This window comes from Elephantulus edwardii, unplaced genomic scaffold (genome assembly GCF_000299155.1).
Source record: "Elephantulus edwardii isolate Elephantulus edwardi_28Jun2011 unplaced genomic scaffold, EleEdw1.0 scaffold00064, whole genome shotgun sequence".
In the NCBI taxonomy this organism is placed as follows: Eukaryota; Metazoa; Chordata; class Mammalia; order Macroscelidea; family Macroscelididae; genus Elephantulus; species Elephantulus edwardii.
This window is the reverse complement of record NW_006399814.1, coordinates 8734914-8749723: the sequence shown is the minus strand read 5'-3', so window position 1 is coordinate 8749723 and position 14810 is coordinate 8734914. Positions and strand designations below refer to the sequence as shown.

Sequence of the window (14810 nt, the reverse complement as noted above, 5' to 3'; positions counted from 1 at the left end):
GCTGGTTGCCATGGAGACCGCGCGCTCCCGAGCGCGCGAGGCGGCCGGGCCCCGCCCCGGAAGTCGCTCCCGTGGCCCCGCCCCGCGCCTCGCGGCCCCGCCTCCCGAGACTCTTTGCCGGGCAGCCAATCAACGAGTGACCAGTTGTGTTTTTCTTCTTGCCTCCTTGGGATGCCAACGCAGTTCTCCGGTGCCTCTTAAATGTGTCCTTTTAAATACAGTTGGCCTCCTGTTGGAAGTTGAACATGAATTGGATGTAGTATATATTCGTTGTAGCATCTTTTCTAAGACAGACTTTAAAATACTATGGTGTCCCATACAGAGAGAACACTGTAATCCCAGGAGCCTTTTTCTATCCTATGTGCTAATATTAATTGGCAACATCAGGATGGATGGTGAAGAGATTGAGATTGTTAACAGCTTTAGTTTGCTTGGCTCCACTGTCAACACTCTTGGCACCAGCAGCCAGGAAATAAAAAAACTTATTGCGATGAGAAAGTCTGCTTTTAGGGACCTCTCCAGGGTACTGAAGAGCAATGGTGTCACTCTGGAGACTAAGGTGCGCCTGATACAGGCCGTGGTCTTTGCAATCACTTATTATGCATCGGAGAATTGGACAATGACTAGGGAGGATAGAAGGAGAATTGATGCCTTTGAGCTGTGGTGCTGGAGAAGAGTATTGAATATTCATGGACCGCCAAGGAAACAAACAGATTCAGCCTAGAGAGGGTTAAACCAGGCTGCTCCTTGGAGGCAAGGATTCTGAGGCTCCATCTAATATACTTTGGACATGTTGTAAGGAGGGACAGGTCCTTGGAGAGGGACATCATGCTTGGGAGGGTGGAGGTACAGCGCAGGAGGGGAAGACCCTCTATGAGGTGGATTGATTAAGTGACTGGGGTAATCGGATGGGTGTGTCAGAGGCAGTGCGATTGGCACAGGATAGAGCATGGTTTAGGGCTGTTGTACATAGGGTCGCTGTGAGTCGCAAGTCACTCCACAGCACATAACAACAACATGTGCTAATACACGTGTGTGCTTAATTCAGCGGGCTCTAGTGGCTCAGTGGTAAGTAATTGCAGTGCCAACACAAAGGTGGTGGTAGTTGTTGTTTTTAAGTGTCGTCGAGTCGCTTGTGACTCGTAGCTACCCTATCTATGTACAACAGCCCTATACCTTGCCCTATCTGTGCCAACCTCATTGTCTCTGACACACGTACCGCCATTACCCCAGTGACTGAGTCAATCCATCTCATTGAAGATCTTCCTCTCCTCTACTGTCCCTTCACCCTTCCAAGAATGATGTCCCTCTACATGTCCAACATATGTCAGACAGATCCTAAGAATCCTTGCCTCCGAGGTGCAGCCTGGTTTCACCCTCTCCATGAAAAACCCGTTTGTTCTCCTGGCAGTCCATGGTATATTCAATACATGTCTCCCCAGCACCACTGCTCAAAGGCATCTATTCTCTTTCTATCATCCCTAGTCATTGTCCAGCTTTCTGATGTATAGCAAGTGATTGTGAAGATTGTGGCCTGGATCAGTCACACCTTAGTCTCCAGAGTGACAACATTGCTCTTCAATACTCTCTAGAGGTCTCTGACAGCAGACTTTCCCAATACAATTATTCTTTTGATTTCCTGGCTGCTGGTACCAAGAGTGTTGATTTCGGAGCCAAGCAAATTAAAGCTGTTTACATTCTCAATCTCTTTACCATCTCTTACGATGCAGCCAATCGACCCAGTGGTGAGAATCTTTGTTTTCTTGATGTTGAGCTACAATCCATCCTGAAGGCTGCAGTCCTTAAACTTCTGCAGCAAGCACTTCAGGTCCTCCTCAGTTTCAGCTAGCAGGGTTGTGTCATCTGCATAATGCAGGTTGTTGATGAATCTTCCTCCAATTCTGATGCCACATTCCTCCTCATAGATCCCAGCCTCGCGGATGATCTGTTCTGCGCAATCTATGTGGGGAAAATAGAGTGTGAGTGAAAAAGATGAAGACACACACCCCCATGAGGTGGAGTGACACAGTGACTGCAATGTGGCCTCAAGCAGAGCGATTATAGTGAAGATGGTCCAGGACCAGGTGTGCGGTGTTCTCTTGCACGAAGGGTTGCTATGAATCAGAGCTGAGTCAATGGCACCCAACAAGAACAGCAGTCTTTACAAAAGTACTGTGGCATCCTTCTGCCACAGAGCTGTTGAGGGGTTCAAACCACTGACCTTGGTCTCACTTCATAAAACAGCCCACTGTCATCATATTGATTCTGACTCAGAAACCGCTTAGGACCCAAGTAGCACTGCGCCAACACAGACTGTAATTTTTACAGAAGTAAGCTCCTATCTTTCTTTACAGAGCAGCTGGTGGGTTGGAACTGGCAATCTTTTTAGGCTCGTAGCCCAGCTCTTAACCACTGTACCAGCAGGGCTCCTTGCAACCTCAATAGCACATTTTCCCATTAAAGCATGGTTTTCAACTGTTTGCCAGTGCTCCATGGAATGCATGTATCACAATTTATTTAACAATGCCCCTTTTGATAGATTTTAAACCTATTTTCTAAACTGCACTTGCACATAAATACCAGCTCCTCTCTTTGCCGTATTTCCCAGTGTGAATATCAAAAAGTAAAAGCTGATATATATGCAACATTTGGCTCCTGACCTGGGTGTGCCCTTCCTCTTGTCTTGCCCTAAGAAACCTCTTAGTGACCCAGCCCAGGCTGGGGAATGACCAGAGAGAGAAGACACAGAACCTATTGGTGTTCAATGGACACAGTCCACAAGAGACCGTGGATTGTGGCAGCTGCCTGCCCTTCTCTGACGGGCCTGGGACATAGCCAGCTACCCTTGTGCCTTTACAGATTTCTCTTTTGTAAAATAGAAATTTTTATTCCCCCCTTACACAATCAAAACCGGTTTAAAATATTGTTTCCATTTTTCAGAGCCCAGAACAAGTCCACCTCCTGACCACACTAGTTGGTCGTGTGAGGGAGGCAGTCAAGGCACTGCATCCTGTATGGATGCTTTGAAATCCCCAGTGGCCTCTCCAAGTCCAGCTGCCTTCAAAATTGAGTCTACCCCTGTCTGCTAACGGGTGCAATTTCTGTGAATGACCCAGAACTTCTAGGGCATCAGGCAAAGGAGGAAAGTAAGGAGATGTTTCCTTAAACTCCCTCCAGGAGATCTTACAAGTCAAATACAAGTCAGAACTGCATTAACTTTGTGGTCATTGCTAAATGGCATCAAATTAACTGCAACTAGTTATGACTCTCTACAACAGAAAAAATTTATTATAATAAAATAATAATAATTATTATAAATAAATAAAATTATAATAAAATAAAAACCTTTATTTTATTATATGTCCCAGTTGTTGAGATTTTATATCAACATCAAGAAGACGACAATCTTTACCACTGGAGAAAAGAATGAAGTTGTCAACTCATTCTTCTTGCTTGGATCCACAATCAACACCCCTGGTACCAACATTCAAGAAATCAGAAAACATTTAGCATTGGGAAAATATGCTGTCAAGAAACTCTCCAAAGTGCTGAAGATCAATGATGTCAGTTTAAAGACTAAAGTGCATCTGATTTAAGCCACGGTCTTTCGAATTAGTTGCTATGCATCTGAAGGCTGGACAATGAATAACTGTGACAGAAGAATTGTTGTCTTTGAGATGTGGTGTTAGAGAAGAGTACTGAATATCCCCTGGCCTGCCAAAATAACAAAAAAATATATATTGAAGAAAATGCAACCAGGGTGCTCCTTGGATGCAGAGATGGTGAAGCTTCGTCTCACATCCTTTGGGAATATTTAGGAAGCGCTGGTCCTTAGAAAAGGATCTCATGCTTGGAAAGGTGGAGAGTCAGCGAAAGAAAGGAAGACCCTCAACAATATGGATTAACACAGTGACAATAGTGACAATGAGCTCGAGTAGGTTAGAGATGACGAGATGGCACAAGATAGGGCAGCATTCAGATCCTTGGTTCATCGTTATGGGCTGTACTCAACTTGATAGCGCATAAAAATGTCAGTGATGTAAAACAGAAGGAACCCTACTCAATCCTGCACCAGCTCACAATCTCTGTTGTGTTTAAGGCCATTGTAGTTACTCCATCAGTCCATTTTATTAAGGGTCTTCCTCGCCTTCATGGACCTCCTACTGTTCCAAGCACCATGTCTTTCTCCAGGGATCAACGCCTCCTAATAACATGTCCAAATTATGTGAGGCAGAGTCTTGCTTCTAAGAACTCTGACTGCAGTTCTTCCAAAACACATTGTTTGTTGTTTTAGCAGTTCGTGATATCTTCAATATTCGTGGTCAACAGCTTCAGTCAGAGGCATAAATTCTTCTTCTTCTTTGGTCTGCCTTGTTCATTGCCCAACTTTTCCCCTTTTTTTTTTTGTTATTATTCATTTTCGTGAAAGTTTACGGACACTTTGAATTTCCATTCATTCAGCGTTTCACTTTTCTCCCTGTCCACCCCTCCCCCCTAGTTCGCTTTGCTCTTTGAAAAGTAAAATTCTTTCATTGTTATACAATCCCTCCCCCCAGGTCCACTCTGCTATGCAGCCTTCATTCTGACTCCTGTCATGACAATAATACCTAATCATATATCCCTTTTAAACAGTTTTTCTCCCTCATCTGTTTCAATGCAGTATACATAATTTATCCCATCTTTCTCAGTCTTCCCCCAACCCCAATGTCAGTTCCGTTTTACGACAGTGGCATTATGCAGTATTCGTCCTTTTGTGACTGAGATATTTCATTCAGCATAATGTCCTCCAGGGTTACCCGTTTTATATAATATTTCATGAGTTCCTTGTTTTTCAGTGCAGCGTAGTATTCCATTTGTTGTTGTTGTTGTAGTATTCCATTTGTTGTTGTTGTTGTGTGTACCATCCAGTCAGAACTGACGTGTAGCTGACACTCCGGTGGGTTTTCAGAGGCAGTAAATCACACAAGAGGCTTCCCATCATATCTGCATGTGACACAGTTGAAAAGACCATGGCTTGGGTCAGGTACACCTTCATCTTCAATGCGACACCATTGCTCTTTAGCACTGTGAAGAAGTCCTTTATAGCTGAATTACCCAATGGAATCTCCCCTTTAACCTTGGGATTGCTGCTTCCGTGGGCACTGTTAGAAATCCAAGTAAAATTAAATTCTTGATGATTTTAAACTATTTGCTTTGTGTCGTGATGCTGTTCATTGATCCTCTTGTGAAAATATTTTGTTGTTGTTGTTGTTTTCTTGACACAAAGTCAAGACTTTGAAAGCAGAAATTAGCCCCACTCTGTCCCTCTCAATTCATCCCTAACACAGGAAGCCACCCCGCCAGCTACTCTTCTCTAAGTACATGACTGCTCCTCCCCAGGTTCCTGTGTGCTGTCCATGAGCAAAGCAAAATTCAATTCATCCGTTCAATCCATATTGCAATTCTCCAGTTACCAAGGGTATAGAGTATGAGATGCATTCTGATTCCCTAAATGGCATTACATATGCACTGGAGAAATAATGTAATCTATACTTCACCTTCTTTCAAGAATGTAAGGATGAATTCTATTGGGATGTGGAGGAGGTCATTGTTGAGTGCTGTTGAGTATGACTCATGCAACCCTCTGAACAGCAGATCTGAACCCTGTTCTCACCATTTCCAGCACATGTGAGCCCATTGTTGCAGTCATTGTGTTAATTCAACTTGCTAAGGATCTTGCTCTCCAAATGCAGCCTTTACTATGGATTGAAGCTCAATGTCAAGAAAACAAAGATTCTCACCACTACCACTAGGCCGATTGGCAGCATCATGATAGATGGTGAAGAGATTGAGATTGTTGACAGCTTCACTTTGCTTGGCTCTATAATCAACACTTTTGCCACCAGAAGCCAGGAAATCAAAATACTAATTGCACTGGGGGAAATCTGCTGTCAGGGACATCTCAAGATTACTGAAGAGTGACAATATCAGTCTGGAGACTAAGGTGTGCCTGATCCAGGCCGTGGTCTTCCCAATTACTTGCTATGCATCAGAAAATTGTACAATGACTAGGGATGATAGAAGGAGCGTTGATGCCTTTGCGATACGGTGCTGGAGAAGAGTACTGAGTATACCATGGACTGCTAAGAGAACAAACAGGTTCATCTTGTTGTTGTTGTTGTTGTTGTTATGTGCCGTTGAGTCGTTTCCGACTCATAGTGACCCTACGCACAACAGCCCTAAAGCCTGCTCTATCCTGCGCCAACTGCACTGCCTCTGACACACCCATCCCGATTACCCCAGTCACCGAATCAATCCATCTCATAGAGGGTCTTCCCCTCCTGTGCTGTCCCTCCACCCTCCCAAGCATGATGTCCCTCTCCAAGGACCCGTCCCTCCTGGCAACATGTCCAAAGTATGTCAGACGAAGCCCCAGAATCCTTGCCTCCAAGGAGTAGCTTGGTTTAATCCTCTCCAAGATGAATCTGTTTGTTTTCCTGGCAGTCCATGGTACATTCAGTACCCTTCTCCAGCACCACAGCTCAAAAGCATCCACTCTCCTTCTGTCCTCCCTAGTCATTGTCCAACTCTCTGATGCATAACAAGTGATTGCAAATACCATGGCCTGTATCAGGCACACCTTAGTCTCCAGAGAGACACCGTTGCTCCTGAGTACTTTAGAGAGGTCCCTAACAGCAGACTTTCCCATCGCGATACGCTTTTTGATTTCCTGACTGCTGGTGCCAAGAGTGTTGACTGTGGAGCCGAGCAAACTGAAGCTGTGAACACTCTCAATCTCTTCGTCATCCATCCTGACGCTGCCAGTAGGTCCAGTGGTGAGAATCTTTGTCTTCTTGACATTGAGCCTCAGTCCATACTGAAGGCTGCAGTCCTTGACCCTTCGCAGCAAGTGCATGAGGTCCTCCTCAGTTTCAGCAAGCAGGGTTGTGTCATCTGCATAATGCAGATTGTTGATAGATCTTCCACCAATCCTGATGCCACAATTCTCCTCATAGAGCCCAGCCTCTCGGATAATCTGCTCTGCATACATGTGCAGCGTTGGTGGTATAGTGGTGAGCATAGCTGCCTTCCAAGCAGTTGACCTGGGTTCGTTTCCCGGCCAACACAGCCGGCCAACCGAGGTTCATCCTAGAGAGGGTGAAATCAGCTGTTCCTTGAAGGCAGCGATTTTGAAGCTCTGTCTGACACACTTTGGGCATGTTGCCAGGAGGAACCAGTCCTTGGAGAGGGACATCATGGTTGGGAGAGTGGAGGGACGGTGCAAGAGAGGAAGATCCTGGATGAGCTGGGTTGACTCAGTGACTGGGGTAATGGGGATGGGTGTGTTGGAGACAATGAGGTTGGCACAGGATAGAGCAGGGTTTAGGGCTGTTGTACATAGCTGTTGTATCAATCACAAGTGACTCAATGGCACTTAACCATACAAGTTTTCCACTTATAATGCCCTCCCATATCCAAGAATTAGCCCAAAGTATGTGAGCCGAGGCTTTGTCATCTTTGTTTCTAAGGAGCACTATGGCTGAAAATTCTCCAAGACATATTTGTTTGTTCTTTTGGCAGTCCACGGAATACTAAGCACTTTCTCAAATAAAGTTGTACCACAACTCAAAGGCATCAATTATTTTTCTGTTACCTTTAGTCACTGTCCAGTTCTCAGATGCACAGCAAGTGATTCGGGGGGAAAATCATGGCTCAAACCGGGAGCACCTTAGTCTTTAAACAGACATCATTGTTCCTCAGTGCTTTGAAGAAGTCTCTGACAGCACACTTTGCCAAGTAATGCATCTTCTGATCTCCTGACTGCTGGTAGTAAGAATACTGATTGGGTATACAAGTAAGATGAAATCATTGATAATTTCAGTCTTCTCTCCACCTTGTCATGATGTTGCCCATTGGCCCAGTGGTAAGAATGTTGCCTCCTTAATGTTAAGATATAATCTATATTGAAGGTTGTGTTCTTTGATCTTTTGTAGCAAGCATCTCAAGTCCTCTTTGCTTTTAGGAAACAGGATTGTATCATCTATATAACACAGATTGTTGATAAATCTTCCTTCAATCCTAATGCCACATTCTTCTTCATAAATCCAGCCTCTTGAATGATTTGCTCAGCACACAGATTGAATAGATACAGAGGAAGGCTTACAGCCTTGACCTGCCCCTTTCTTGATTTTAAAACATAGTCTTCCTTTGTTCTCTTCAAACAACAACTTCTGAGTTTAGGTATTGATTTTGCATGAGCACAATTAAGTATTCTGAAGTCCCAATTCTTCTCAATGTTAGCCATGGTTTGTATGAACCACACAATAAAATGCCTTTGCATAGTCAATAAAGCACAAATAGATATTATTCTGGTATTCTCTGCCTTCAGCCAAAATACATCCAACATCAGCAGTATCCCTGATGCCACAGGCTCATCTGAACCCAGCTTGAACTCTGACAGTTCTCTGTCAGTGTAATATTCTAGCCATTTTTCAAACGACCTGCAGCAATATTTTGCTTGCATTTGATATTAATGATGTTTTTAGATAATTTCCACATTTCTTGAAAATGGGAATAAATGTGGGTTTCTTCACATTTGGCTGTTTCTTCAGTTGGCTGTGGAGTTGTCCTCCAAATTTCCTGACAGAGCCCAGTGGGCATGTCCAGGGAGACAGTTAAAGCAGGTTGATTGCTATCTCATCAATACCTGGGGCCTTATTCCGCCCCCCCCCCCCATTACTTCAGTGCAGCTTCAACTTCTTTCATTCTCTTTGGCTCTTTAACATATGCAACTTCATGAAGTAGTTGAAGGTCGACCAGTTCTTTTTGGTACAGTGACTCTGTATACCTTCTATCTTCTGTTGATGCTTCCTGGATCATTCAAGATTTTGCCCATCGCATCTCTGTGCAACTTGAAGCTTAAATTTGTTTTTCAAGTATTTTCATTTGAGAAATGCTAAGCAAGTTCTTCCCTTTTTATTCTCCAACTCTTTTTACACCCTGTTACAAAACTTATATTGTAAATAAATTCTTTAAAGAAGTCTTTTGTGAAGCTTTTTCCAGTGGAGGATATAATTTGATTTTTTTTTGTTAGATTTTACAGATTTATTCTTTGAACACGCTCTCAGTAAATTCTGTTTAGTGTGTGTGTGTGTGTGTGTGTGTGTGGTATGTGACATGTGCAGGGCCACTAGAGTAATTTGCACGAGGGCTTCATTTACTGTGTACATGTGTAGGTGATTTGTGCACTTGGTCTGGGCTCTGTGTCCGCTGATCTGAGGGCTGTAATGACGTTCTCCGCTCAAGGCTGCCAGCTTGTTGTTCTGCTCTTAGTTTTTCTTTCAGGATCAAGGTGGGTGCTTACACATAACATCTCATTTTTAATACCTTCTCTGGCAATTCTTTCCTGGATTCTTAGTTTTGAACATTTATACCTACAATTGAACCAGCATCCTAAAGTCACCAAAATAAATCCGCCTACTCCAACATCACATGATCTTCTCATTCTGCTAGTTAATAAACATGTCCGAGGCCAGCCATGACAGATCCTAGTGAGTCACGTGCACAGGGAATGTTCTGGACATCTAAAATTCCTAGACGCTTGCAGGGCTTCCCATTCTCGGGCTCACCAGCTTCTGACTCGGCAGCCATGGCGACGACCCATCATTTGATTTCTGGACTGCTGCTTCCACGGACCTTGATAACAGATACAAGTAAAATGAACAGCTCGAGACTGTCAATCTTTTCTCCGTGTATCACAATGTTACTGAGTCCAGTTGTAAGGACTGATTTTGTTTGTACTGACATGTAACTCATTCTGAATGCTGTAGTCTTTGGTCTTTATTATCAAATACTTCAAGTCCTCTTCATTTTTAATTACAAAAGTCAGATTGTCTGCATAATGCAGTTTGTTAATTAGTCTTCCTTTAATCCTGATGCTGAATCTTTTTTTTTTATATAGTCCAGCTTCTTGTATTGTTGCTCAGTATACAGACGGAATAAATACAGTAAAAGCGTACAAGCCTAATGCACATCCTTCCTGAGATAGAAGGAGAATTGACGCCTTTGAGCTGTGGTGCTGGAGAAGAGTATTGAATGTTCCATGGACTGCCAAGAAAACAAACAGATCCATCCTAGAGAGGGTTAAACCAGGCTGCTCCTTGGAGGCAAGGATTCTGGGGCTCCGTCTGACATACTTTGGACATGTTGTAAGGAGAGACAGGTCCTTGGAGAGGGACAGCATGCTTGGTAGAGTAGAGGGACAGCGCAGGAGAGGAAGGCCCTCTATGAGGTGGATTGATTCAGTCACTGGAGTAATCGGGATGGGAGTGTCAGACACAGTGCGATTGGCACAGGATAGAGCGGAGTTTAGGGCTGTTGTACATAGGGTCGCTATGAGTCGCAAACGACTCGATGGCACATAACAACAACAACATCAAATTAAGGAGGAAGTGCATCAGGGTTGGATTCGCTCTCCATATCTATTTAATCTGCATGCCGGATAAGGTCTCGTCCAGATTTGGTGACATAGGCAAGTAACCACCTCTAGAACTGTATCTGTTTGTTGCAACTTTTCAGATTGTATTTTGTCAATTCCTGGAGCTTTTTATTCCCCACCAATTACTTCAGTGCAGCTGGCCAGTCCTCTTTGGTACAGTGACTCTGTAACATTCTTTCCACCTTCTTTTCATGTTTTGGGCATCATTCAACATTTCTTCCAAAGGATCCTCAGTATTACAACTCAAGGATTGAAATTTTTCTTCACTTTTTCCAGCTTTAGAAGTTCTGACTATAATCTTCTCTTTCCATTTTCCAACTCCAGCTCTTTCTACATTTCATTAAACTGCTTTGTCTTGTCTTCTCTTACCACCCTTTGAAATTTTCTGCTCAGCTCTCTTACTCCACAGTTTTGTTTTTCTTTTCTTTTTTTTTAATAGCTTAAACATTGCTGGTATCCAGCAACCTTAATTCCAGAAACTTGCAAATCAGCAGCAGCTATTAGACTAGGATTTAAAAAGAAAAAAAGAGTACTTCCCACACTATGTAGCATGACTTGAGAGAAACTGGAACAAGACCGTGGTGAGAACCCGACTAGAGAGAGACCTTGGTGGTGATGGTTGTGGAGAGACTGTAGCGTTGCTTTGGAAAAATTATGTCAGGATGTAACCAGAGAAATTCTGAGATAAAATCCTCCACAGTTTTTCTTTCAGTTTATCTGTTTGACACTGGAGATCACGTTTCAGAGTCTGCCCTGAAATTGACATCCATTCTGGTCTTTTCTTTCCCATCTTTGTGGTTACAATTTGCTTTCTTCAGTAGAACGTCCTTGACGTCACCCCAGTGCATCAAATCTGTTCTTGGGATGGTCTCTAAATTCAGATAGGATATGCTCTGCATCGTAATTTGGCTTTAGTGAACTAATTTTTATTTTTGTAAGCTTCAGTTTGAACTTGCAAAGAGCAATTGATATTCAGCTCCACAGTAAACCCCTGGCCTCGTTCTGCCTGGTGATGTTGACGTTCTCCATTATCTCTTTCCACAGATGCTGTTGGTTAGATGTTTGGTTCATCCATCCAGTAAGCCCATCTGCATCACACATTTATATTCCTGGAAAAGGTATTTGGATTGAATCAGTGGTTAGTCTTATAAAACTCTATCATGTGATCTCTGTCATTATTTCTATCACTAAGATCATTTTTTCCAACTACTGGTTCAGTGGTTAGTCTTATAAAATTCCGTCATGCAATGTCTGTCATCATTTCTATCATTAACATTCACATTTTAATCACTATTAACTATCATGCATCTTAATTTTATATTTGATCAATTTCAGGCTTCAGAACTTGGTAACATCTTTAATTTCTTCCCCTGGCCTTCTTCATACATGTGGTTATTGTTGCTGTTTTTATTATGTACCATAGAGTTGGAACTGACCCATAGCTGGCCCTCTAGCAGGTTTTCAGAGGCAGTTTATCACACAGGAGAGAGTACCCATCCCTCGCCCACAGAGCATCTGATGGCCTCAAACTACATGCCTTCAGGATTGCAGCTCAGCTTTTTGCCACTAGGCCACCAGAACATATAAATATCATCCTATCAATGACAGATTTATATATCAGGATAGATCTTGAAGTGTTCTTTGGTCAATGAATGTTATGTCATTTCTCTTTAATTTGTCGTTCCTGGCACCATATGCTACAAGAAGGCATCTGTCTATTGAATTCTTTTTTATTTTTGGTAACTTCTAAGATGGATATTATGAAGAAGAGTGTGACATCAGGTTTGGAAGAAGACTCACCAGCAACCTCTGTAATGCAGATGACAGTCTTGCTTGCTGAAAGTGAGGAGGATTTAAAACACTTGCTAAAAAAATTAGCAACAGTGTCTCTCTGGAGACTAAGGTGCGCCTAATACAGGCCATGGTCTTTGCAATCGCTTGTTATGCATCAGAGAGTTGGACAATGACTAGGGAGGACAGAAGGAGAGTGCATGCTTTTGAGCTGTGGTTCTGAGAAGGCTACTGAATGTACCATGGACTGCCAGGAAAACAAACAGATTCATCTTGGAGAGGATTAAACCAAGCTACTCCTTGGAGGCAAGGTTTCTGGGGCTTCGTCTGACATACCTTTGGACATGTTGCCAGGAGGGACGGGTCCTTGGAGAGGGACATCATGCTTGGGAGGGTGGAGGGACAGCGCAGGAGGGGAAGACCCTCTATGAGATGGATTGATTCGGTGACTGGGGTAATCGGGATGGGTGTGTCAGAGGCAGTGCGATTGGTGCAGGATAGAGCAGGGTTTAGGGCTGTTGTGCATAGGGTCGCTATGACTCGGAAACGACTCAACAGCACATAACAACAACAACAACAACAACAACAAAATAAAATCAAAGACTACAGTTTTTCAACATCAAGAAAACAGCAATCTTCACCACTGGGCCAATAGACAACATCATGATAGGTGGAGAAAAGATTGAAAATGTCAACTGTTTTCACTTGCTTGATTCACAATCAACACCATTGGCACCAGTAGTCAAGAATTCAAAAGACATATTGCATTGGGTAAATCAGCTGTCAAAGACCTGCCTAAGGTGTTGGGGAGCAGTGATGCCAGTTTAAAGACTGACTCAACTCAACTTTTCATTTACTTGTTATGCATCTGAAAGTTGAACAGTGACTGAATATGCTAGAAGAAGAATTAAGACCTTTGAATTGTGGTGCTGGATAAGGGTATTGAGTATCTCATGGACTGCCAAAAGAACAAACAAATATGTCCTGAAGAAAGTGAAAAATAGTGTATTCAAACTTTGTAAATAATTAAGAATAAAATTTTTAAAAAAGAAAGGAAGTACAGCCAGAGTGCTTCTTGGAGGCATGGGTGGTGAAGCTTCATCTCACCTGTTCTGGAAATGTTGTTGGGAAGGGCCAGTCCTTGGAAAAGGACGTCATGTGTGGAAAGGTGGAGGGTGGATTGACCCAGTAACGGTTAATGAACTCAAGGATATAAGAATTGACGAGGCTAGGACAGGCTTCCAATTCCTGTCCTTAGGGTCATGAGGAGTCACGGTGCACTTGCTGGCACAGAACAACCACCGATTCTCCCAGATGCACACTTCGTACGTTCTGAAGCCTGGCTGTGGGTAAATTGTACGCATGCCTCTCCTCATTTTGTGCTGTGCCACATAAACAGGGAAGACCTGAAGACTCGGCTCGACTCCCATCTTCAGGTCAACCCAGCAGTGAGCCACCAGCTCTTCCCTAGACGTGTTTTTGTGTGGTTTCAGTGAGGGGACTCATCACTGGATCAGACAGTGTTCTGCGTCTATTTACAAGGTTTTCATTGGTCAATTTATTTATATATAAATAAGTCCTTACAAGTGAATTCTACCAAATATTTGGAATATGACTTGGTCTGGAAGCATTGGTGACACCTGTCCACCATGGGTGACCCACAGAGATATGAAATAACAATCACATGGTTCCTGGCATCCCAGCAACAGCTAAGTCACCACAGTATAGCACGTTCATGGGCGAGTGGTGGAAGCAATTCGTAGAGTAAAATTTCTCGTTGTAAAGATTTAAGAAGGAAAATCATCCTGGATGCAGAAGAGTCCAGAATGAAGGTTGCATAGTGGAAGTGGAGCAGGGCAGGGCAGGGGGATTGTATACCAATGAAGGAATTTTTCTTTTACTTTTCAAAGAGAAGAGTGAACTGGGCGGGGCAGGCAGAGAGAAAAGTCCAACAATGAATAAATGAAAATCTAAACTCTGTAAATGTTCATTAAAATTAATAAAATAAAATTTTAAAACTACAAGTCAGAAAATTGGAAAAAATAGAAATGAAATGAGAGGTCATTGTAAAGGAAAACATAAAATCACTATTATCAGAAAAGGGGGGGGGAAGAAGGAAAATCAGGGACCAAACTATCAGCTTTGAGAGGCGGAGGGGCAGGACAGGGGAAAGAACGTACTAACCTCAAAGCAAGCAAGAGGAAAGAGATAATAGCAACTGCTGTTGTGCACTGTCCAGTCAGAACCAACCAAGAGCTGACCCTCCAGTGGGTTTTCGGAGGCAGGGAGTCTCATGGAAGGAGATTGCATCAGAGAGGCCCAACAAGGCCAAAAGTGGGTTCTTTGAAAGACCAGAAAACCTTTCTCTGGATTGGCCAAGAAAAGAGAGAAAAGACTCAAATGACTGATATTGGAAAGGAAATAAGGGGCATGACAGAAAAAAGAAGGAGAATTGAAGGGATAATGGGGAAATAATGTGAAGCTACATATGTGGTGGTGGTGGTGGTGGAGGTGGAGGTGGAGGTGGAGGTGGTAGAGGTGG

General features: G+C 43.2%; 1 non-coding gene and 2 pseudogenes across 1 annotated transcript; 2 read left to right on the top strand and 1 right to left on the bottom strand.

Annotated features, from left to right (window-relative positions):
• Positions 1-9630, bottom strand: part of LOC102860501 — a 10361-nt pseudogene extending 731 nt beyond the window's left edge.
• On the top strand, positions 7036-7107 carry TRNAG-UCC. Its single transcript has one exon. It is a non-coding gene; the product is annotated as a tRNA-Gly (tRNA).
• An 843-nt stretch (positions 9631-10473) lies between the features above and the next one.
• Positions 10474-14810, top strand: part of LOC102860095 — a 58652-nt pseudogene continuing 54315 nt past the window's right edge.